At 33.1% G+C, this 6,303-nt stretch overlaps 1 long non-coding RNA gene across 1 annotated transcript in view; it reads left to right on the top strand.

Annotated features, from left to right (window-relative positions):
- Window positions 1-3,860, top strand: part of LOC137645092 (uncharacterized) — a 14,654-nt gene extending 10,794 nt beyond the window's left edge. The window contains exons 2-3 of the long non-coding RNA XR_011045280.1: window positions 3,199-3,283; window positions 3,772-3,860. This is a non-coding gene — a long non-coding RNA (uncharacterized lncRNA). The remainder of the gene's footprint in view (window positions 1-3,198; window positions 3,284-3,771) is intronic.
- The last annotated feature ends 2,443 nt before the right edge of the window (window positions 3,861-6,303 follow it).

Raw genomic sequence — 6,303 nt, 5'->3', positions numbered from 1 at the left:
CCACAAGTCTCCAGAACCTTCACTTTAGTATCAATTTAGGCTCGTTTCAACAAGATACGTCCATTATGGTATCTTGATGACTGGGTGATATTGGCAGAATCATTAGAGATCCATATCCTCCACTGGGACCGGCTTCTCTCATTTTACCATGAACTAGGTATCGTTTTAAACCGGGAGAAGTCCAATCTAGAGCCTAATCTGGTATACCTAGGAATGGAAATAAATACAGTCTGAGGGAAAGTCTTCCAGTCTCAAGATAGCTTAATGTTTAGAGATAGCACACTAGTTTTTAGTGGAAGTCAATGACAAACTCATTAGTGGCAAAGACTTAGGACACCTGTCCTCTCTCAAACACCTGATTCCGAACGGTCGACTTAGGGTGCGATTGATGTAGTGGCATTTGGAGACCTCCTGGTTTCAAGGTATGGGTCCTTCCGGAATGATTACTTCTGTAAAGGAAACAGAAAAACGACATCTGAGGTGGTGGCTATGCTAGACTAACCTTCTCCTCCTTCAAAACTGAAGCTGTTCACAGATGCATCAAGGGAAAGTTGGGGAGCCCAGTCTTACTCCAGCATGTGGTGTCAGGAGAGTGGTCCGACTACGATCGCAAATGCCACATCAGTATACTAGAACTAAGAGGTACCTCCTTGGCAACTCAGCACTTTTAGCATCTCCTCTCAGGCCACGGTGTTGGTGAGTGACAACACTACCATTGTGGCGTAACTAAAGCAAGTAGATACTATTTCACGGACGGAGAGCAACGTAATCTCTATGTCAGCCCACTTACTCCCGGGCAAAAACAACATTTTGGCAGACATTGAGCAGGAGAGTGCAAGTAGTTGGATCTTAGTGGTCGTTGTATCATTGGATAGCAAACACAATACAGTAATAATTTTTTCGGATTTGCCAACTATAGACACTTGCGACATCCCTCAGCCTGAAACTTCTGGTATATTGCTCCTCGATGTATACGCCTTTCATCCATTCTGCCTTTTAAGAAAGTTCTCAACTGGGTCAGAATGACTCTTAGCTCGATTGTGGCCACAAGTAGAGTGGTACCCGGACCTTCTACTGCTACTTATGGAAATTCTCAGGGTGTTGCCTCTCCATCCCAATCTACTATGCCAACCTCACGCTTGGATTTTTCACAACTAAATGTAATCCCCATGTCTTCATTCTTGAAGGTTATCCCGAATCTCCTCTTGGTGAGAGAATGCAGAAAATTGTTAAATAGATGTCTGGGTACCTTAGGTCATCTTTCTCAATCTACCAAGCTAATTGGGTAAATTTTTCTGGTTGGTGTAGAAGGGGATCTTTCTCCCCTTGAAGTCACTATACCTCTGATAGCTGAATTTTTACTGTACGTATCTCCGAGAGGAAAAACTCTGCTTGGTGTCGACAACGGACCAAAACCTCACTTTGAAGACAGTCTTCTTACTCACTCTTGCCTGAGCCAAGAGGGTCATTGAGCTTCATGGTCTCTCCTCTTCAAGGACATGGGGGTAGGTTTTGTTATCCTTTGATCCTGAGTTTGTTGCTAAGACCCAAAATACTTTGGTAACTGATTCCAGGTTTACATCTTTACAGATTTTGAGTCGTAGGGAGGTAACCGATGATCCTGAATGGCTGCCATTGTGTCTTGTGAGGGCGCTAAGGTGCTATCTCAAGTGCACAAATAAAACATCTGTTTATCAGTACCGGGAGAATAAAGATGATGATCTCTGCTTGGATCAGGGAGTTCACTAACCGTGTGTTTAATTCTTCACCTTCCTTTTGAAGCAGTATACGAGCTAAGGCTCATGATATCAGAGGCGTAAGAATCTCTCTGTGATGCAGGTACTTCAGTTGAGCGTCTGTGCGCATTTCCAGCCCAGTACCTGCTGGACTTGACCCACAGATCACTAGATAAGTTCTTGTGGGGACCTGTTGTAGCTGCGCAGCAATTAATATAGATACCCTATAGCTCCTCTCACAGGATCATTGGCTGCCAATCAAGGACAGAGGTTACGAATTAATCTGGTGTGAAAGTAAGAATGGCTGTCTTTTTTTTTTCACCTTCCCCTTCCCTGGGGTACAGCATCCGACACTGTCAGCTGGATCTGATCTATCTGCAGGCATGACCCATGTAGCCTGTAGGTGTTCTCTACTCGTTTATAGAAGTGTTGTTTACATACTCCCTATGGGGGCGGGGAGTGTGTTGTATCTAAACTAACCTATTACAATATGAGATGAATACATAAACCTTTGGCTTCAATTAGCTTTAGAACACATCACAGGTGCAAGAATCGAAAGGATTCTTCACTCCTTACACGTTAATATGCTCGAGTGTAAATATCCCGGCTAAAGTTTCCAGCCTGTTGGAATGGGGACTTCTGCCCTCTTAAGGAGGAGTGTCCTATGTAGAGGACAAGGGTTTGTATATGTAGTCTATAGGAACAAATGACAAATTTGGAAGTAATTTGTATTTTTCGTATCTATACAAACCTGAGTCTTATACTCATTCTTGCCTGACATCAGTAACCCACGTAAGTCCAGTTTGCAATAAAAGGGATGAGACAGTGAGCAAGAGGGGCATGGGAAAGGGGGCTGGGGTTGCTTCCCCTCTGAAACAGTCTGTTGTTTTTGGTGGCCGTGTATTTCAGCTTCGCTGTTATCTCTTCCATGTAAAGGACTCGGGTTTCTATAGTTAAGAAAGAAACTAATTATAAAATTGTTCTGTGTGTATATATATATATATATATATATTATATATTTACATTTATATTTAAATTTATATTTATATTATATATATACATATATAAATATATATATATATATATATATATATATATATATATATATATAATATATATATATATATATATATATATATATATATATATATATATATATATATCTATCTATCTATCTATATATATATATATATATATATATATATATATTTATATTTATATATATATTATATATGCATATATATATATATATATATATATATATATATATATATATATATATATATATATATAATTTACACATACATGTACGCAATGGGACGGATAACTGACAGCAAATATATATCCTAAGTTGGAGAAACAATTATGGAGTTTGTCTTTATGGGTATATATATATTAATTGGTAAATGTTTATTTAAGCCATCCAGTTTTCTTGTTTGTATTATATGTCATCATTTTGCAGGTCAGCTGAATCATGGGATCTTGAAAGTTTCTGCTGAATACCTTCGTTTACTGACATTGAACTGACTCATTCATGTGGAGATGAGGTAAGAATAGTATCATTAGTTTGTATATAGTAGTTATAGACTTTTGATAATATTTCTGCACGGAATATATATATATGTATAAATATGTATATATGTATGTATATATATGTATATATAAATATATATATATATATATATATATATATATATATATATATATATATATATATATATATATGTATATATATACAGTATATATTTTATATATATATATTTATTTATATATATATATATATATATATATATATATATATATATATATATATATATATATATGTGTGTGTGTATAATGTATTTATACCTATATCTATATGTGTAAATACAGTATATCTATATCAATATTTATATGTATTTATTTGTTTTTATTGTATATATATATATATATATATATATATATATATATATATATATATATATATATATATATATATATGCACATACAGAATATATATTAAGTGATCTTCTCAATTTCTTATTTATTCTTTCAGGTCATATCTCCAAGAGGTAAGTGATATACCATTATGCTATAGGAGTCTCTCTCTCTCTCTCTCTCTCTCTCTCTCTCTCTCTCTCTCTCTCTCTCTCTCTCTCTCTCTCTCTCTCTCTCTCGTAATTTGTGTATATATAGCATTTATTTGTGTTTATATAGCAAACTTATATTCGGTTAAATAGCATTTATTTGTGTTCCTATAACAAATACAAACCTCATAATCTGTTAAATAGCATTTTTTTGTTCCTATAACAAATACAAACTTCATAATAGGTTAAATAGCATTTTTTTTTGTTCCTATAACAAATACAAACTTCATAATCGGTTAAATAGCATTTTTTGTGTTCATATAACAAATACAAACATATATTCGGTTATATATTGGCACTGTCAAGCAGCTACTGTCGGAAATCTTTGGACATTATTATCCAATATGAGTGCTCTAGGAAATATTTAGGTTATTAGTATTATGATAATGAATTTACAATTGTATTTTTATTGTGTTAATGCATATTGATTCGTTTTGATAATATTCTATGCAATGTTTTCTATATATATTTTATTTTGCATCTATTTGTGTCTGCATTTTACATATATTTTGTTTAATGTGTTTTATATATATTCTATTTTATGTGTTTTATACATATTTTTTATGTCTTTTCCATATATTTTATTTGGTGGCTTTTATATATATTTTATTTGATGTGTTTTATATATGTTTTGTTTGATATCTTTTATATAAGTTTTATTTGGATACCTTTTATACTTCTGTGTTTTCTAGTAGTTTATAGATTTCTTTCACACTCCTATAGCACAAGGTATATTTAGTTTATCCAGCATGATGAGAGATGTTTTGCTATACAAGTCACTGGGAAAATTAATCCATATTTGATGCTGCGAAAAAGTAAAAATTTTCAATTTCTGAAGGGATTTTATTTTTTTTTTTTTTTTAACCGATCCTTGAAATATGTTGACTTTTTGGAAATAAGTTCATGTATTAGTGTCTGGTTTTGTCATTTACGATTGTGATGCAGACTTGTTAAAACACTTTTGATGAATCATTAAGTAACTTACCAGGTTAAATGTAGATTTCATTCTAAAGTTACGGATAATAATTAATTTTAGGAGATCGTGCAACCGGTAGGAGTAAAGTCAATTGTGTAACAAGTTAAAACAGCGTTATAATTTACTCATTGTATAGTCTGCTTACGTTAAATAATGTCCAATCATGCATATAAATTATGTTTGATTAATTAGTATTATCCTAAAATAGTAAACATGTCATAATTTTATTTTATTCTATTTTAGTCTTCTAACGTTAAATAATGTCGTCCAAACTTTCATTTATGTTTATTTAGTTAATATTATCTTCGAACAATAGAAAGTCTGCATTTCTTGAAGTTCATGAAAGTTTTTATTTGTAAACATTTCATGTAAAATCTCTCATCATTATGGATAAATTAACGCTGCTGCACTCAACGATAAGTGCCCTCAAGGTATGGAAATTCTATTTGTGTTTATTCATCCCATAACTTCAGTTTCAGGTGATCTATGTACCGAGCCTTACTCAACGATGGCTTTTGCTCAGTTAGCTTTTAAAGACGCTTTTCGAGACATCATCCAGGATAGGTTAGGTTAGGTTAGGTTAGGTTAGGCTAGGCTAGGCTATAATTTATATCATCAAGGTTACGTAATGAATTTCAAAACTCTTTAAAGGGAGATATTTCTAAGTGTGATGATACTTAATGATGACAGGTCATGACATAATGATGGTCATCAAACGAAAGTCTGGAGCACTAATTCAATGCTTTTGACTAGAAAACGCAAAATAAATCAAACATTGTTTTTTACCAGAATACTCTAAATCAATCAATCAATCATTGGTTTTCCTTAGAAAACTCAAAATCAATCTATCAATCAATCGATCAATTATTGTTATTGCTAGACAACTCAAAATCAATCAATCATTGTGTTTGACTAGAAAACTCAAAATCAATCAGTCAATCAATTAATTATTGTTTTTGCTAGAAAACTCAAAATCATTCGATCAATCATTGGTTTTCTCTAGAAAACTCAAAATCAGTCAATCGATCAATCATAGGTTTCCTCTAGAAAACTCAAAATTAATTAATCAACCAATCGATCAATTATAGTTTTTGCTAGAAAACTCAAAATCAATCAATCAATTAATCTCGAAATCAGTTAATCGATCAATCATTGTTTTTGGCTAGAAAACTTAAAATCAATCAATCAATCATTTGAATGTGATTCTTTTGCCTTTGAAAACAGCCGCTCATTGCTTGCGATTCTAGCCACAGTCGCTTGAAGTCGTTTTACGATGATCGATATTCCGGGAATATTGATCGTTGAGCGATGATCGCTGATTGAGCGACTGCGATCATTTATCCTTAAAAATCAGTTCAGTCTAAATGACTTACAGTGAAAAATGAAGGAATGAGAAAAAAGCGAAGAATGAAGGGAAATAATCAAATCACCCTAACCTAACCTAAGTTGAATTCTTGAAATTCAA

The sequence above is a fragment of the Palaemon carinicauda genome, chromosome 8 (assembly GCF_036898095.1).
Source record: "Palaemon carinicauda isolate YSFRI2023 chromosome 8, ASM3689809v2, whole genome shotgun sequence".
NCBI lineage: Eukaryota > Metazoa > Arthropoda > Malacostraca > Decapoda > Palaemonidae > Palaemon > Palaemon carinicauda.
Note: the sequence above shows the minus strand (reverse complement) of the source record. Positions and strands in the feature narration are given on the sequence as shown.